At 43.6% G+C, this 16,181-nt stretch overlaps 19 non-coding genes across 19 annotated transcripts; all 19 read right to left on the reverse strand.

Annotated features, from left to right (window-relative positions):
* Positions 1-24: 24 nt before the first annotated feature.
* On the reverse strand, positions 25-107 carry TRNAL-CAG (transfer RNA leucine (anticodon CAG)). The gene has a single exon. It is a non-coding gene; the product is annotated as a tRNA-Leu (tRNA).
* A 632-nt stretch (positions 108-739) lies between these two features.
* TRNAL-UAG (transfer RNA leucine (anticodon UAG)) lies at positions 740-822 on the reverse strand. The gene has a single exon. It is a non-coding gene; the product is annotated as a tRNA-Leu (tRNA).
* A 1,024-nt stretch (positions 823-1,846) lies between these two features.
* On the reverse strand, positions 1,847-1,929 carry TRNAL-AAG (transfer RNA leucine (anticodon AAG)). Its single transcript has one exon. It is a non-coding gene; the product is annotated as a tRNA-Leu (tRNA).
* Positions 1,930-2,115: 186 nt separating this feature from the next.
* Positions 2,116-2,198, reverse strand: TRNAL-CAG (transfer RNA leucine (anticodon CAG)). Its single transcript has one exon. It is a non-coding gene; the product is annotated as a tRNA-Leu (tRNA).
* A 632-nt stretch (positions 2,199-2,830) lies between these two features.
* TRNAL-UAG (transfer RNA leucine (anticodon UAG)) lies at positions 2,831-2,913 on the reverse strand. Its single transcript has one exon. It is a non-coding gene; the product is annotated as a tRNA-Leu (tRNA).
* Positions 2,914-3,937: 1,024 nt separating this feature from the next.
* TRNAL-AAG (transfer RNA leucine (anticodon AAG)) lies at positions 3,938-4,020 on the reverse strand. Its single transcript has one exon. It is a non-coding gene; the product is annotated as a tRNA-Leu (tRNA).
* A 186-nt stretch (positions 4,021-4,206) lies between these two features.
* Positions 4,207-4,289, reverse strand: TRNAL-CAG (transfer RNA leucine (anticodon CAG)). The gene has a single exon. It is a non-coding gene; the product is annotated as a tRNA-Leu (tRNA).
* A 632-nt stretch (positions 4,290-4,921) lies between these two features.
* Positions 4,922-5,004, reverse strand: TRNAL-UAG (transfer RNA leucine (anticodon UAG)). The gene has a single exon. It is a non-coding gene; the product is annotated as a tRNA-Leu (tRNA).
* Positions 5,005-6,028: 1,024 nt separating this feature from the next.
* TRNAL-AAG (transfer RNA leucine (anticodon AAG)) lies at positions 6,029-6,111 on the reverse strand. The gene has a single exon. It is a non-coding gene; the product is annotated as a tRNA-Leu (tRNA).
* Positions 6,112-6,297: 186 nt separating this feature from the next.
* On the reverse strand, positions 6,298-6,380 carry TRNAL-CAG (transfer RNA leucine (anticodon CAG)). Its single transcript has one exon. It is a non-coding gene; the product is annotated as a tRNA-Leu (tRNA).
* Positions 6,381-8,119: 1,739 nt separating this feature from the next.
* TRNAL-AAG (transfer RNA leucine (anticodon AAG)) lies at positions 8,120-8,202 on the reverse strand. Its single transcript has one exon. It is a non-coding gene; the product is annotated as a tRNA-Leu (tRNA).
* Positions 8,203-8,388: 186 nt separating this feature from the next.
* TRNAL-CAG (transfer RNA leucine (anticodon CAG)) lies at positions 8,389-8,471 on the reverse strand. The gene has a single exon. It is a non-coding gene; the product is annotated as a tRNA-Leu (tRNA).
* Positions 8,472-10,210: 1,739 nt separating this feature from the next.
* On the reverse strand, positions 10,211-10,293 carry TRNAL-AAG (transfer RNA leucine (anticodon AAG)). Its single transcript has one exon. It is a non-coding gene; the product is annotated as a tRNA-Leu (tRNA).
* A 186-nt stretch (positions 10,294-10,479) lies between these two features.
* Positions 10,480-10,562, reverse strand: TRNAL-CAG (transfer RNA leucine (anticodon CAG)). The gene has a single exon. It is a non-coding gene; the product is annotated as a tRNA-Leu (tRNA).
* Positions 10,563-11,194: 632 nt separating this feature from the next.
* Positions 11,195-11,277, reverse strand: TRNAL-UAG (transfer RNA leucine (anticodon UAG)). Its single transcript has one exon. It is a non-coding gene; the product is annotated as a tRNA-Leu (tRNA).
* A 1,024-nt stretch (positions 11,278-12,301) lies between these two features.
* Positions 12,302-12,384, reverse strand: TRNAL-AAG (transfer RNA leucine (anticodon AAG)). The gene has a single exon. It is a non-coding gene; the product is annotated as a tRNA-Leu (tRNA).
* A 2,008-nt stretch (positions 12,385-14,392) lies between these two features.
* On the reverse strand, positions 14,393-14,475 carry TRNAL-AAG (transfer RNA leucine (anticodon AAG)). The gene has a single exon. It is a non-coding gene; the product is annotated as a tRNA-Leu (tRNA).
* A 186-nt stretch (positions 14,476-14,661) lies between these two features.
* On the reverse strand, positions 14,662-14,744 carry TRNAL-CAG (transfer RNA leucine (anticodon CAG)). Its single transcript has one exon. It is a non-coding gene; the product is annotated as a tRNA-Leu (tRNA).
* A 632-nt stretch (positions 14,745-15,376) lies between these two features.
* TRNAL-UAG (transfer RNA leucine (anticodon UAG)) lies at positions 15,377-15,459 on the reverse strand. Its single transcript has one exon. It is a non-coding gene; the product is annotated as a tRNA-Leu (tRNA).
* Positions 15,460-16,181: the final 722 nt, after the last annotated feature.

Here is a 16,181-nt window from a genome sequence, read left to right on the forward strand (position 1 = left end):
AAATAATTAGAGTAAACACAGGACTGTCAGAAGTGGGATTTGAACCCACGCCTCCAGAGGAGACTGCGACCTGAACGCAGCGCCTTAGACCACTCGGCCATCCTGACTTGCTTTCCCAGCGTCTTCCAGAGGCCAGACAGCCATGCAGGTGAGGTACTGAAAAGGAATGCCCTCAATTTATTTATCCTATTATATGCACTTCCAACAGATCTTTGAACAATCTGTACAGAGCAGGACCTATGGAGAACTCTTTAGAACTTTGAGGCAAACAAAGAGAAAGTGCTATTCACCAGCCACTTGAACGGCTCAAAGCTGCTTTGAAATTGAGACAATAGCCACCTCTTGGCTGGCTAAAGCAATTTCAACAAGGGATCTCAAAGTCACAACATAGGGTGGAGTATGCAAATTTAAGCAGCCCCTGATCAAAGCCCTAAGGAAATTGCTGTAAGTGTGCTGGAGTCCAGTTGTCTAGCAGATGCATGGCATTCTTCCAAATTTGCAGGGCCCGTCTGGCCAGTGCATACAAGAGCATGACTATTCCAGATGACCTCTTACATGGGTCCTATGCTCATTTGGTAAGGATTGCGCTTTGTCAGCAAGACGTTATAGAACCTAAATATATGAGAAACCCCATCTCTCTTGACAAGAGGAGAACGGAATAACGTGCCAAGTGAAGACCAACAGATGCAACTTCCATCAGATGTTAACCTGATAAAGGAGATTAAATCTCCAAAAGGCATGTCAGAAGTGGGATTCGAACCCACGCCTCCAAAGGAGACTGTGGCCTAAACACAGCGCCTTAGACCTCTCGGCCATCCTGACAGTATAGGCTTTTAAGAAATGAATAAAAGTTACTCAGAAACGTCTACCTCCATGCAAGCCTGAAATAATTTAAACCTTCAAACACAAGGTGCAACTTTATGCACAGGACAATAAACACAGAAGAACACATACGAAAGCACTTTATTTCACAGGTATACAGTTTTCATGCTTTTAGAACACCACATACCTCTCACCAGCTATTTAGGGTCCTGTATCCGACTCACAACATTTCCTTGCCTGCGACCTCTCTCTCTACACAAACAACTACAGCACAGGAAGTAGGAAGGCAATAGGTGGGGCAGTTTATGCAAATTTATGCTGCCAATGTGCCTTGCAGATTCATGCAGGATTTCTAGATCCTTGCTGGATACAAGAGAGTAGGCCTTGTTCCAGATAAACTATCCCTAGCAGGGAAAGTCTGAGCACAGGCACTCTTTTGCTCTTTAGCCCCTGGCCTGGGATTCACCCTCACTTGCTGAGGCGTGAAATTCTGCATACCAACTTTGCACAGAAGGTATGTTTGTGGTTGTTTGGGGATGGGTGGGAGGTCAAGAGCAGGGAAAAGCAGGTCTCCTTCACTACTAGACTCCTCTTCTATGCCTCCCTGCCATTCACTCACTCTGTCTTTGTTTCATTCTCTCCTTCCACAACACTCCTTCTCACTCACTCGCTCTATCACTTGTATTTTTGCCCTTGCTCTGCATTCTATAGTGGAAACATCTCTTGAATGAAGCATCTGAAAATGACGTGACATAAAATTTAAAACCTCCTTATTGGAAACCTAAAACATCACAAGACTTAATGTAACCCATTTCTTTCATAAAAAAGATTTTTAAAGTACCCCACAAAACAAATATAAAACACCACGAGTGCTAGAAGAATATTACATTAACGTTAAAGATAGAATAGGGCAAATGCATTTGCAGTTGAAACTGAAGTTTGGTACTTATTCAGATATTATTTACATTGCCAATTTTTAGCTGAGATTCTAAAGGAACTGAGAGAGAAAATGGAATTCAAGTTTTGTCAGAAGTGGGATTCGAACCCACGCCTCCAGGAGAGACTGCGGCCTTAACGCAGCGCCTTAGACCACTCGGCCATCCTGACCCCATGCTGCTTTTTCATCTAAAGGGTGAGAAAGATATTAGGAACCAAAAAATGCACAGAGCTTAGGCCAATAGTGGCTAGAGCAAGAAAAAAACTCACTGCACTCTTCCAAGAAGACAATCCTATAAGCCACTGCGAGGGAAATGATCATATTTCTCAAGAAAAAAATTAGAGTAAACACAGGACTGTCAGAAGTGGGATTTGAACCCACGCCTCCAGAGGAGACTGCGACCTGAACGCAGCGCCTTAGACCACTCGGCCATCCTGACTTGCTTTCCCAGCGTCTTCCAGAGGCCAGACAGCCATGCAGGTGAGGTACTGAAAAGGAATGCCCTCAATTTATTTATCCTATTATATGCACTTCCAACAGATCTTTGAACAATCTGTACAGAGTAGGACCTATGGAGAACTCTTTAGAACTTTGAGGCAAACAAAGAGAAAGTGCTATTCACCAGCCACTTGAACGGCTCAAAGCTGCTTTGAAATTGAGACAATAGCCACCTCTTGGCTGGCTAAAGCAATTTCAACAAGGGATCTCAAAGTCACAACATAGGGTGGAGTATGCAAATTTAAGCAGCCCCTGATCAAAGCCCTAAGGAAATTGCTGTAAGTGTGCTGGAGTCCAGTTGTCTAGCAGATGCATGGCATTCTTCCAAATTTGCAGGGCCCGTCTGGCCAGTGCATACAAGAGCATGACTATTCCAGATGACCTCTTACATGGGTCCTATGCTCATTTGGTAAGGATTGCGCTTTGTCAGCAAGACGTTATAGAACCTAAATATATGAGAAACCCCATCTCTCTTGACAAGAGGAGAACGGAATAATGTGCCAAGTGAAGACCAACAGATGCAACTTCCATCAGATGTTAACCTGATAAAGGAGATTAAATCTCCAAAAGGCATGTCAGAAGTGGGATTCGAACCCACGCCTCCAAAGGAGACTGTGGCCTAAACACAGCGCCTTAGACCTCTCGGCCATCCTGACAGTATAGGCTTTTAAGAAATGAATAAAAGTTACTCAGAAACGTCTACCTCCATGCAAGCCTGAAATAATTTAAACCTTCAAACACAAGGTGCAACTTTATGCACAGGACAATAAACACAGAAGAACACATACGAAAGCACTTTATTTCACAGGTATACAGTTTTCATGCTTTTAGAACACCACATACCTCTCACCAGCTATTTAGGGTCCTGTATCCGACTCACAACATTTCCTTGCCTGCGACCTCTCTCTCTACACAAACAACTACAGCACAGGAAGTAGGAAGGCAATAGGTGGGGCAGTTTATGCAAATTTATGCTGCCAATGTGCCTTGCAGATTCATGCAGGATTTCTAGATCCTTGCTGGATACAAGAGAGTAGGCCTTGTTCCAGATAAACTATCCCTAGCAGGGAAAGTCTGAGCACAGGCACTCTTTTGCTCTTTAGCCCCTGGCCTGGGACTCACCCTCACTTGCTGAGGCGTGAAATTCTGCATACCAACTTTGCACAGAAGGTATGTTTGTGGTTGTTTGGGGATGGGTGGGAGGTCAAGAGCAGGGAAAAGCAGGTCTCCTTCACTACTAGACTCCTCTTCTATGCCTCCCTGCCGTTCACTCACTCTGTCTTTGTTTCATTCTCTCCTTCCACAACACTCCTTCTCACTCACTCGCTCTATCACTTGCATTTTTGCCCTTGCTCTGCATTCTATAGTGGAAACATCTCTTGAATGAAGCATCTGAAAATGACGTGACATAAAATTTAAAACCTCCTTATTGGAAACCTAAAACATCACAAGACTTAATGTAACCCATTTCTTTCATAAAAAAGATTTTTAAAGTACCCCACAAAACAAATATAAAACACCACGAGTGCTAGAAGAATATTACATTAACGTTAAAGATAGAATAGGGCAAATGCATTTGCAGTTGAAACTGAAGTTTGGTACTTATTCAGATATTATTAACATTGCCAATTTTTAGCTGAGATTCTAAAGGAACTGAGAGAGAAAATGGAATTCAAGTTTTGTCAGAAGTGGGATTCGAACCCACGCCTCCAGGAGAGACTGCGGCCTTAACGCAGCGCCTTAGACCACTCGGCCATCCTGACCCCATGCTGCTTTTTCATCTAAAGGGTGAGAAAGATATTAGGAACCAAAAAATGCACAGAGCTGAGGCCAATAGTGGCTAGAGCAAGAAAAAAACTCACTGCACTCTTCCAAGAAGACAATCCTATAAGCCACTGCGAGGGAAATGATCATATTTCTCAAGAAAATAATTAGAGTAAACACAGGACTGTCAGAAGTGGGATTTGAACCCACGCCTCCAGAGGAGACTGCGACCTGAACGCAGCGCCTTAGACCACTCGGCCATCCTGACTTTCTTTCCCAGCATCTTCCAGAGGCCAGACAGCCATGCAGGTGAGGTACTGAAAAGGAATGCCCTCAATTTATTTATCCTATTATATGCACTTCCAACAGATCTTTGAACAATCTGTACAGAGCAGGACCTATGGAGAACTCTTTAGAACTTTGAGGCGAACAAAGAGAAAGTGCTATTCACCAGCCACTTGAACGGCTCAAAGCTGCTTTGAAATTGAGACAATAGCCACCTCTTGGCTGGCTAAAGCAATTTCAACAAGGGATCTCAAAGTCACAACATAGGGTGGAGTATGCAAATTTAAGCAGCCCCTGATCAAAGCCCTAAGGAAATTGCTGTAAGTGTGCTGGAGTCCAGTTGTCTACCAGATGCATGGCATTCTTCCAAATTTGCAGGGCCCGTCTGGCCAGTGCATACAAGAGCATGACTCTTCCAGATGACCTCTTACATGGGTCCTATGCTCATTTGGTAAGGATTGCGCTTTGTCAGCAAGACGTTATAGAACCTAAATATATGAGAAACCCCATCTCTCTTGACAAGAGGAGAACGGAATAACGTGCGAAGTGAAGACCAACAGATGCAACTTCCATCAGATGTTAACCTGATAAAGGAGATTAAATCTCCAAAAGGCATGTCAGAAGTGGGATTCGAACCCACGCCTCTAAAGGAGACTGTGGTCTAAACACAGCGCCTTAGACCTCTCGGCCATCCTGACAGTATAGGCTTTTAAGAAATGAATAAAAGTTACTCAGAAACGTCTACCTCCATGCAAGCCTGAAATAATTTAAACCTTCAAACACAAGGTGCAACTTTATGCACAGGACAATGAACACAGAAGAACACATACGAAAGCACTTTATTTCACAGGTATACAGTTTTCATGCTTTTAGAACACCACATACCTCTCACCAGCTATTTAGGGTCCTGTATCTGACTCACAACATTTCCTTGCCTGCGACCTCTCTCTCTACACAAACAACTAGAGCACAGGAAGTAGGAAGGCAATAGGTGGGGCAGTTTATGCAAATTTATGCTGCCAATGTGCCTTGCAGATTCATGCAGGATTTCTAGATCCTTGCTGGATACAAGAGAGTAGGCCTTGTTCCAGATAAACTATCCCTAGCAGGGAAAGTCTGAGCACAGGCACTCTTTTGCTCTTTAGCCCCTGGCCTGGGACTCACCCTCACTTGCTGAGGCGTGAAAATCTGCATACCAACTTTGCACAGAAGGTATGTTTGTGGTTGTTTGGGGATGGGTGGGAGGTCAAGAGCAGGGAAAAGCAGGTCTCCTGCACTACTAGACTCCTCTTCTATGCCTCCCTGCCATTCACTCACTCTGTCTTTGTTTCATTCTCTCCTTCCACAACACTCCTTCTCACTCACTCGCTCTATCACTTGTATTTTTGCCCTTGCTCTGCATTCTATAGTGGAAACATCTCTTGAATGAAGCATCTGAAAATGACGTGACATAAAATTTAAAACCTCCTTATTGTAAACCTAAAACATCACAAGACTTAATGTAACCCATTTCTTTCATAAAAAAGATTTTTAAAGTACCCCACAAAACAAATATAAAACACCACGAGTGCTAGAAGAATATTACATTAACGTTAAAGATAGAATAGGGCAAATGCATTTGCAGTTGAAACTGAAGTTTGGTACTTATTCAGATATTATTTACATTGCCAATTTTTAGCTGAGATTCTAAAGGAACTGAGAGAGAAAATGGAATTCAAGTTTTGTCAGAAGTGGGATTTGAACCCACGCCTCCAGGAGAGACTGCGGCCTTAACGCAGCGCCTTAGACCACTCGGCCATCCTGACCCCATGCTGCTTTTTCATCGAAAGGGTGAGAAAGATATTAGGAACCAAAAAATGCACAGAGCTTAGGCCAATAGTGGCTAGAGCAAGAAAAAAACTGACTGCACTCTTCCAAGAAGACAATCCTATAAGCCACTGCGAGGGAAATGATCATATTTCTCAAGAAAAAAATTAGAGTAAACACAGGACTGTCAGAAGTGGGATTTGAACCCACACCTCCAGAGGAGACTGCGACCTGAACGCAGCGCCTTAGACCACTCGGCCATCCTGACTTGCTTTCCCAGCATCTTCCAGAGGCCAGACAGCCATGCAGGTGAGGTACTGAAAAGGAATGCCCTCAATTTATTTATCCTATTATATGCACTTCCAACAGATCTTTGAACAATCTGTACAGAGCAGGACCTATGGAGAACTCTTTAGAACTTTGAGGCGAACAAAGAGAAAGTGCTATTCACCAGCCACTTGAACGGCTCAAAGCTGCTTTGAAATTGAGACAATAGCCACCTCTTGGCTGGCTAAAGCAATTTCAACAAGGGATCTCAAAGTCACAACATAGGGTGGAGTATGCAAATTTAAGCAGCCCCTGATCAAAGCCCTAAGGAAATTGCTGTAAGTGTGCTGGAGTCCAGTTGTCTACCAGATGCATGGCATTCTTCCAAATTTGCAGGGCCCATCTGGCCAGGGCATACAAGAGCATGACTCTTCCAGATGACCTCTTACATGGGTCCTATGCTCATTTGGTAAGGATTGCGCTTTGTCAGCAAGACGTTATAGAACCTAAATATATGAGAAACCCCATCTCTCTTGACAAGAGGAGAACGGAATAACGTGCCAAGTGAAGACCAACAGATGCAACTTCCATCAGATGTTAACCAGATAAAGGAGATTAAATCTCCAAAAGGCATGTCAGAAGTGGGATCCGAACCCACGCCTCCTAAGGAGACTGTGGCCTAAACACAGCGCCTTAGACCTCTCGGCCATCCTGACAGTATAGGCTTTTAAGAAATGAATAAAAGTTACTCAGAAACGTCTACCTCCATGCAAGCCTGAAATAATTTAAACCTTCAAACACAAGGTGCAACTTTATGCACAGGACAATAAACACAGAAGAACACATACGAAAGCACTTTATTTCACAGGTATACAGTTTTCATGCTTTTAGAACACCACATACCTCTCACCAGCTATTTAGGGTCCTGTATCCGACTCACAACATTTCCTTGCCTGCGACCTCTCTCTCTACACAAACAACTACAGCACAGGAAGTAGGAAGGCAATAGGTGGGGCAGTTTATGCAAATTTATGCTGCCAATGTGCCTTGCAGATTCATGCAGGATTTCTAGATCCTTGCTGGATACAAGAGAGTAGGCCTTGTTCCAGATAAACTATCCCTAGCAGGGAAAGTCTGAGCACAGGCACTCTTTTGCTCTTTAGCCCCTGGCCTGGGACTCACCCTCACTTGCTGAGGCGTGAAATTCTGCATACCAACTTTGCACAGAAGGTATGTTTGTGGTTGTTTGGGGATGGGTGGGAGGTCAAGAGCAGGGAAAAGCAGGTCTCCTTCACTACTAGACTACTCTTCTATGCCTCCCTGCCGTTCACTCACTCTGTCTTTGTTTCATTCTGTCCTTCCACAACACTCCTTCTCACTCACTCGCTCTATCACTTGTATTTTTGCCCTTGCTCTGCATTCTATAGTGGAAACATCTCTTGAATGAAGCATCTGAAAATGACGTGACATAAAATTTAAAACCTCCTTATTGGAAACCTAAAACATCACAAGACTTAATGTAACCCATTTCTTTCATAAAAAAGATTTTTAAAGTACCCCACAAAAGAAATATAAAACACCACGAGTGCTAGAAGAATATTACATTAACGTTAAAGATAGAATAGGGCAAATGCATTTGCAGTTGAAACTGAAGTTTGGTACTTATTCAGATATTATTTACATTGCCAATTTTTAGCTGAGATTCTAAAGGAACTGAGAGAGAAAATGTAATTCAAGTTTTGTCAGAAGTGGGATTCGAACCCACGCCTCCAGGAGAGACTGCGGCCTTAACGCAGCGCCTTAGACCACTTGGCCATCCTGACCCCATGGTGCTTTTTCATCTAAAGGGTGAGAAAGATATTAGGAACCAAAAAATGCACAGAGCTTAGGCCAATAGTGGCTAGAGCAAGAAAAAAACTCACTGCACTCTTCCAAGAAGACAATCCTATAAGCCACTGCGAGGGAAATGATCATATTTCTCAAGAAAAAAATTAGAGTAAACACAGGACTGTCAGAAGTGGGATTTGAACCCACGCCTCCAGAGGAGACTGCGACCTGAACGCAGCGCCTTAGACCACTCGGCCATCCTGACTTGCTTTCCCAGCATCTTCCAGAGGCCAGACAGCCATGCAGGTGAGGTACTGAAAAGGAATGCCCTCAATTTATTTATCCTATTATATGCACTTCCAACAGATCTTTGAACAATCTGTACAGAGCAGGACCTATGGAGAACTCTTTAGAACTTTGAGGCAAAGAAAGAGAAAGTGCTATTCACCAGCCACTTGAACGGCTCAAAGCTGCTTTGAAATTGAGACAATAGCCACCTCTTGGCTGGCTAAAGCAATTTCAACAAGGGATCTCAAAGTCACAACATAGGGTGGAGTATGCAAATTTAAGCAGCCCCTGATCAAAGCCCTGAGGAGATTGCTGTAAGTGTGCTGGAGTCCAGTTGTCTACCAGATGAATGGCATTCTTCCAAATTTACAGGGCCCGTCTGGCCAGGGCATACAAGAGCATGACTCTTCCAGATGACCTCTTACATGGGTCCTATGCTCATTTGGTAAGGATTGCGCTTTGTCAGCAAGACGTTATAGAACCTAAATATATGAGAAACCCCATCTCTCTTGACAAGAGGAGAACGGAATAACGTGCCAAGTGAAGACCAACGGATGCAACTTCCATCAGATGTTAACCTGATAAAGGAGATTAAATCTCCAAAAGGCATGTCAGAAGTGGGATTCGAACCCACGCCTCCAAAGGAGACTGTGGCCTAAACACTGCGCCTTAGACCTCTCGGCCATCCTGACAGTATAGGCTTTTAATAAATGAATAAAAGTTACTCAGAAACGTCTACCTCCATGCAAGCCTGAAATAATTTAAACCTTCAAACACAAGGTGCAACTTTATGCACAGGACAATAAACACAGAAGAACACATACGAAAGCACTTTATTTCACAGGTATACAGTTTTCATGCTTTTAGAACACCACATACCTCTCACCAGCTATTTAGGGTCCTGTATCCGACTCACAACATTTCCTTGCCTGCGACCTCTCTCTCTACACAAACAACTACAGCACAGGAAGTAGGAAGGCAATAGGTGGGGCAGTTTATGCAAATTTATGCTGCCAATGTGCCTTGCAGATTCATGCAGGATTTCTAGATCCTTGCTGGATACAAGAGAGTAGGCCTTGTTCCAGATAAACTATCCCTAGCAGGGAAAGTCTGAGCACAGGCACTCTTTTGCTCTTTAGCCCCTGGCCTGGGACTCACCCTCACTTGCTGAGGCGTTAAATTCTGCATACCAACTTTGCACAGAAGGTATGTTTGTGGTTGTTTGGGGATGGGTGGGAGGTCAAGAGCAGGGAAAAGCAGGTCTCCTTCACTACTAGACTCCTCTTCTATGCCTCCCTGCCATTCACTCACTCTGTCTTTGTTTCATTCTCTCCTTCCACAACACTCCTTCTCACTCACTCGCTCTATCACTTGTATTTTTGCCCTTGCTCTGCATTCTATAGTGGAAACATCTCTTGAATGAAGCATCTGAAAATGACGTGACATAAAATTTAAAACCTCCTTATTGGAAACCTAAAACATCACAAGACTTAATGTAACCCATTTCTTTCATAAAAAAGATTTTTAAAGTACCCCACAAAACAAATATAAAACACCACGAGTGCTAGAAGAATATTACATTAACGTTAAAGATAGAATAGGGCAAATGCATTTGCAGTTGAAACTGAAGTTTGGTACTTATTCAGATATTATTTACATTGCCAATTTTTAGCTGAGATTCTAAAGGAACTGAGAGAGAAAATGGAATTCAAGTTTTGTCAGAAGTGGGATTCGAACCCACGCCTCCAGGAGAGACTGCGGCCTTAACGCAGCGCCTTAGACCACTCGGCCATCCTGACCCCATGCTGCTTTTTCATCTAAAGGGTGAGAAAGATATTAGGAACCAAAAAATGCACAGAGCTGAGGCCAATAGTGGCTAGAGCAAGAAAAAAACTCACTGCACTCTTCCAAGAAGACAATCCTATAAGCCACTGCGAGGGAAATGATCATATTTCTCAAGAAAATAATTAGAGTAAACACAGGACTGTCAGAAGTGGGATTTGAACCCACGCCTCCAGAGGAGACTGCGACCTGAACGCAGCGCCTTAGACCACTCGGCCATCCTGACTTTCTTTCCCAGCATCTTCCAGAGGCCAGACAGCCATGCAGGTGAGGTACTGAAAAGGAATGCCCTCAATTTATTTATCCTATTATATGCACTTCCAACAGATCTTTGAACAATCTGTACAGAGCAGGACCTATGGAGAACTCTTTAGAACTTTGAGGCGAACAAAGAGAAAGTGCTATTCACCAGCCACTTGAACGGCTCAAAGCTGCTTTGAAATTGAGACAATAGCCACCTCTTGGCTGGCTAAAGCAATTTCAACAAGGGATCTCAAAGTCACAATATAGGGTGGAGTATGCAAATTTAAGCAGCCCCTGATCAAAGCCCTAAGGAAATTGCTGTAAGTGTGCTGGAGTCCAGTTGTCTACCAGATGCATGGCATTCTTCCAAATTTGCAGGGCCCGTCTGGCCAGTGCATACAAGAGCATGACTCTTCCAGATGACCTCTTACATGGGTCCTATGCTCATTTGGTAAGGATTGCGCTTTGTCAGCAAGACGTTATAGAACCTAAATATATGAGAAACCCCATCTCTCTTGACAAGAGGAGAACGGAATAACGTGCGAAGTGAAGACCAACAGATGCAACTTCCATCAGATGTTAACCTGATAAAGGAGATTAAATCTCCAAAAGGCATGTCAGAAGTGGGATTCGAACCCACGCCTCCAAAGGAGACTGTGGTCTAAACACAGCGCCTTAGACCTCTCGGCCATCCTGACAGTATAGGCTTTTAAGAAATGAATAAAAGTTACTCAGAAACGTCTACCTCCATGCAAGCCTGAAATAATTTAAACCTTCAAACACAAGGTGCAACTTTATGCACAGGACAATGAACACAGAAGAACACATACGAAAGCACTTTATTTCACAGGTATACAGTTTTCATGCTTTTAGAACACCACATACCTCTCACCAGCTATTTAGGGTCCTGTATCCGACTCACAACATTTCCTTGCCTGCGACCTCTCTCTCTACACAAACAACTACAGCACAGGAAGTAGGAAGGCAATAGGTGGGGCAGTTTATGCAAATTTATGCTGCCAATGTGCCTTGCAGATTCATGCAGGATTTCTAGATCCTTGCTGGATACAAGAGAGTAGGCCTTGTTCCAGATAAACTATCCCTAGTAGGGAAAGTCTGAGCACAGGCACTCTTTTGCTCTTTAGCCCCTGGCCTGGGACTCACCCTCACTTGCTGAGGCGTGAAAATCTGCATACCAACTTTGCACAGAAGGTATGTTTGTGGTTGTTTGGGGATGGGTGGGAGGTCAAGAGCAGGGAAAAGCAGGTCTCCTGCACTACTAGACTCCTCTTCTATGCCTCCCTGCCATTCACTCACTCTGTCTTTGTTTCATTCTCTCCTTCCACAACACTCCTTCTCACTCACTCGCTCTATCACTTGTATTTTTGCCCTTGCTCTGCATTCTATAGTGGAAACATCTCTTGAATGAAGCATCTGAAAATGACGTGACATAAAATTTAAAACCTCCTTATTGTAAACCTAAAACATCACAAGACTTAATGTAACCCATTTCTTTCATAAAAAAGATTTTTAAAGTACCCCACAAAACAAATATAAAACACCACGAGTGCTAGAAGAATATTACATTAACGTTAAAGATAGAATAGGGCAAATGCATTTGCAGTTGAAACTGAAGTTTGGTACTTATTCAGATATTATTTACATTGCCAATTTTTAGCTGAGATTCTAAAGGAACTGAGAGAAAAAATGGAATTCAAGTTTTGTCAGAAGTGGGATTCGAACCCACGCCTCCAGGAGAGACTGCGGCCTTAACGCAGCGCCTTAGACCACTCGGCCATCCTGACCCCATGGTGCTTTTTCATCTAAAGGGTGAGAAAGATATTAGGAACCAAAAAATGCACAGAGCTTAGGCCAATAGTGGCTAGAGCAAGAAAAAAACTCACTGCACTCTTCCAAGAAGACAATCCTATAAGCCACTGCGAGGGAAATGATCATATTTCTCAAGAAAAAAATTAGAGTAAACACAGGACTGTCAGAAGTGGGATTTGAACCCACGCCTCCAGAGGAGACTGCGACCTGAACGCAGCGCCGTAGACCACTCGGCCATCCTGACTTGCTTTCCCAGCATCTTCCAGAGGCCAGACAGCCATGCAGGTGAGGTACTGAAAAGGAATGCCCTCAATTTATTTATCCTATTATATGCACTTCCAACAGATCTTTGAACAATCTGTACAGAGCAGGACCTATGGAGAACTCTTTAGAACTTTGAGGCAAACAAAGAGAAAGTGCTATTCACCAGCCACTTGAACGGCTCAAAGCTGCTTTGAAATTGAGACAATAGCCACCTCTTGGCTGGCTAAAGCAATTTCAACAAGGGATCTCAAAGTCACAACATAGGGTGGAGTAGGCAAATTTAAGCAGCCCCTGATCAAAGCCCTGAGGAGATTGCTGTAAGTGTGCTGGAGTCCAGTTGTCTACCAGATGAATGGCATTCTTCCAAATTTACAGGGCCCGTCTGGCCAGGGCATACAAGAGCATGACTCTTCCAGATGACCTCTTACATGGGTCCTATGCTCATTTGGTAAGGATTGCGCTTTGTCAGCAAGACGTTATAGAACCTAAATATATGAGAAACCCCATCTCTCTTGACAAGAGGAGAACGGAATAACGTGCCAAGTGAAGACCAACAGATGCAACTTCCATCAGATGTTAACCTGATAAAGGAGATTAAATCTCCAAAAGGCATTTCAGAAGTGGGATTCGAACCCACGCCTCCAAAGGAGACTGTGGCCTAAACACAGCGCCTTAGACCTCTCGGCCATCCTGACAGTATAGGCTTTTAATAAATGAATAAAAGTTACTCAGAAACGTCTACCTCCATGCAAGCCTGAAATAATTTAAACCTTCAAACACAAGGTGCAACTTTATGCACAGGACAATAAACACAGAAGAACACATACGAAAGCACTTTATTTCACAGGTATACAGTTTTCATGCTTTTAGAACACCACATACCTCTCACCAGCTATTTAGGGTCCTGTATCCGACTCACAACATTTCCTTGCCTGCGACCTCTCTCTCTACACAAACAACTACAGCACAGGAAGTAGGAAGGCAATAGGTGGGGCAGTTTATGCAAATTTATGCTGCCAATGTGCCTTGCAGATACATGCAGGATTTCTAGATCCTTGCTGGATACAAGAGAGTAGGCCTTGTTCCAGATAAACTATCCCTAGCAGGGAAAGTCTGAGCACAGGCACTCTTTTGCTCTTTAGCCCCTGGCCTTGGACTCACCCTCACTTGCTGAGGCATGAAATTCTGCATACCAACTTTGCACAGAAGGTATGTTTGTGGTTGTTTGGGGATGGGTGGGAGGTCAAGAGCAGGGAAAAGCAGGTCTCCTTCACTACTAGACTCCTCTTTTATGCCTCCCTGCCGTTCACTCACTCTGTCATTGTTTCATTCTCTCCTTCCACAACACTCATTCTCACTCACTCGCTCTATCACTTGTATTTTTGCCCTTGCTCTGCATTCTATAGTGGAAACATCTCTTGAATGAAGCATCTGAAAATGATGTGACATAAAATTTAAAACCTCCTTATTGGAAACCTAAAACATCACAAGACTTAATGTAACCCATTTCTTTCATAAAAAAGATTTTTAAAGTACCCCACAAAAGAAATATAAAACACCACGAGTGCTAGAAGAATATTACATTAACGTTAAAGATAGAATAGGGCAAATGCATTTGCAGTTGAAACTGAAGTTTGGTACTTATTCAGATATTATTTACATTGCCAATTTTTAGCTGAGATTCTAAAGGAACTGAGAGAGAAAATGGAATTCAAGTTTTGTTAGAAGTGGGATTCGAACCCACGCCTCCAGGAGAGACTGCGGCCTTAACGCAGCGCCTTAGACCACTCGGCCATCCTGACCCCATGGTGCTTTTTCATCTAAAGGGTGAGAAAGATATTAGGAACCAAAAAATGCACAGAGCTTAGGCCAATAGTGGCTAGAGCAAGAAAAAAACTCACTGCACTCTTCCAAGAAGACAATCCTATAAGCCACTGCGAGGGAAATGATCATATTTCTCAAGAAAAAAATTAGAGTTAACATAGGACTGTCAGAAGTGGGATTTGAACCCACGCCTCCAGAGGAGACTGCGACCTGAACGCAGCGCCTTAGACCACTCGGCCATCCTGACTTGCTTTCCCAGCATCTTCCAGAGGCCAGACAGCCATGCAGGTGAGGTACTGAAAAGGAATGCCCTCAATTTATTTATCCTATTATATGCACTTCCAACAGATCTTTGAACAATCTGTACAGAGCAGGACCTATGGAGAACTCTTTAGAACTTTGAGGCAAACAAAGAGAAAGTGCTATTCACCAGCCACTTGAACGGCTCAAAGCTGCTTTGAAATTGAGACAATAGCCACCTCTTGGCTGGCTAAAGCAATTTCAACAAGGGATCTCAAAGTCACAACATAGGGTGGAGTATGCAAATTTAAGCAGCCCCTGATCAAAGCCCTGAGGAGATTGCTGTAAGTGTGCTGGAGTCCAGTTGTCTACCAGATGAATGGCATTCTTCCAAATTTGCAGGGCCCGTCTGGCCAGGGCATACAAGAGCATGACTCTTCCAGATGACCTCTTACATGGGTCCTATGCTCATTTGGTAAGGATTGCGCTTTGTCAGCAAGACGTTATAGAACCTAAATATATGAGAAACCCCATCTCTCTTGACAAGAGGAGAACGGAATAACGTGCCAAGTGAAGACCAACAGATGCAACTTCCATCAGATGTTAACCTGATAAAGGAGATTAAATCTCCAAAAGGCATGTCAGAAGTGGGATTCGAACCCACGCCTCCAAAGGAGACTGTGGCCTAAACACAGCGCCTTAGACCTCTCGGCCATCCTGACAGTATAGGCTTTTAATAAATGAATAAAAGTTACTCAGAAACGTCCATGCAAGCCTGAAATAATTTAAACCTTCAAACACAAGGTGCAACTTTATGCACAGGACAATAAACACAGAAGAACACATACGAAAGCACTTTATTTCACAGGTATACAGTTTTCATGCTTTTAGAACACCACATACCTCTCACCAGCTATTTAGGGTCCTGTATCCGACTCACAACATTTCCTTGCCTGCGACCTCTCTCTCTACACAAACAACTACAGCACAGGAAGTAGGAAGGCAATAGGTGGGGCAGTTTATGCAAATTTATGCTGCCAATGTGCCTTGCAGATTCATGCAGGATTTCTAGATCCTTGCTGGATACAAGAGAGTAGGCCTTGTTCCAGATAAACTATCCCTAGCAGGGAAAGTCTGAGCACAGGCACTCTTTTGCTCTTTAGCCCCTGGCCTGGGACTCACCCTCACTTGCTGAGGCATGAAATTCTGCACACCAACTTTGCACAGAAGGTATGTTTGTGGTTGTTTGGGGATGGGTGGGAGGTCAAGAGCAGGGAAAAGCAGGTCTCCTTCACTACTAGACTACTCTTCTATGCCTCCCTGCCGTTCACTCACTCTGTCTTTGTTTCATTCTCTCCTTCCACAACACTCCTTCTCACTCATTCGCTCTATCACTTGTATTTTTGCCCTTGCTCTGCATTCTATAGTGGAAACATCTCTTGAA

This window comes from Triturus cristatus, chromosome 6 (assembly GCF_964204655.1).
Source record: "Triturus cristatus chromosome 6, aTriCri1.1, whole genome shotgun sequence".
Taxonomy (NCBI): Eukaryota; Metazoa; Chordata; class Amphibia; order Caudata; family Salamandridae; genus Triturus; species Triturus cristatus.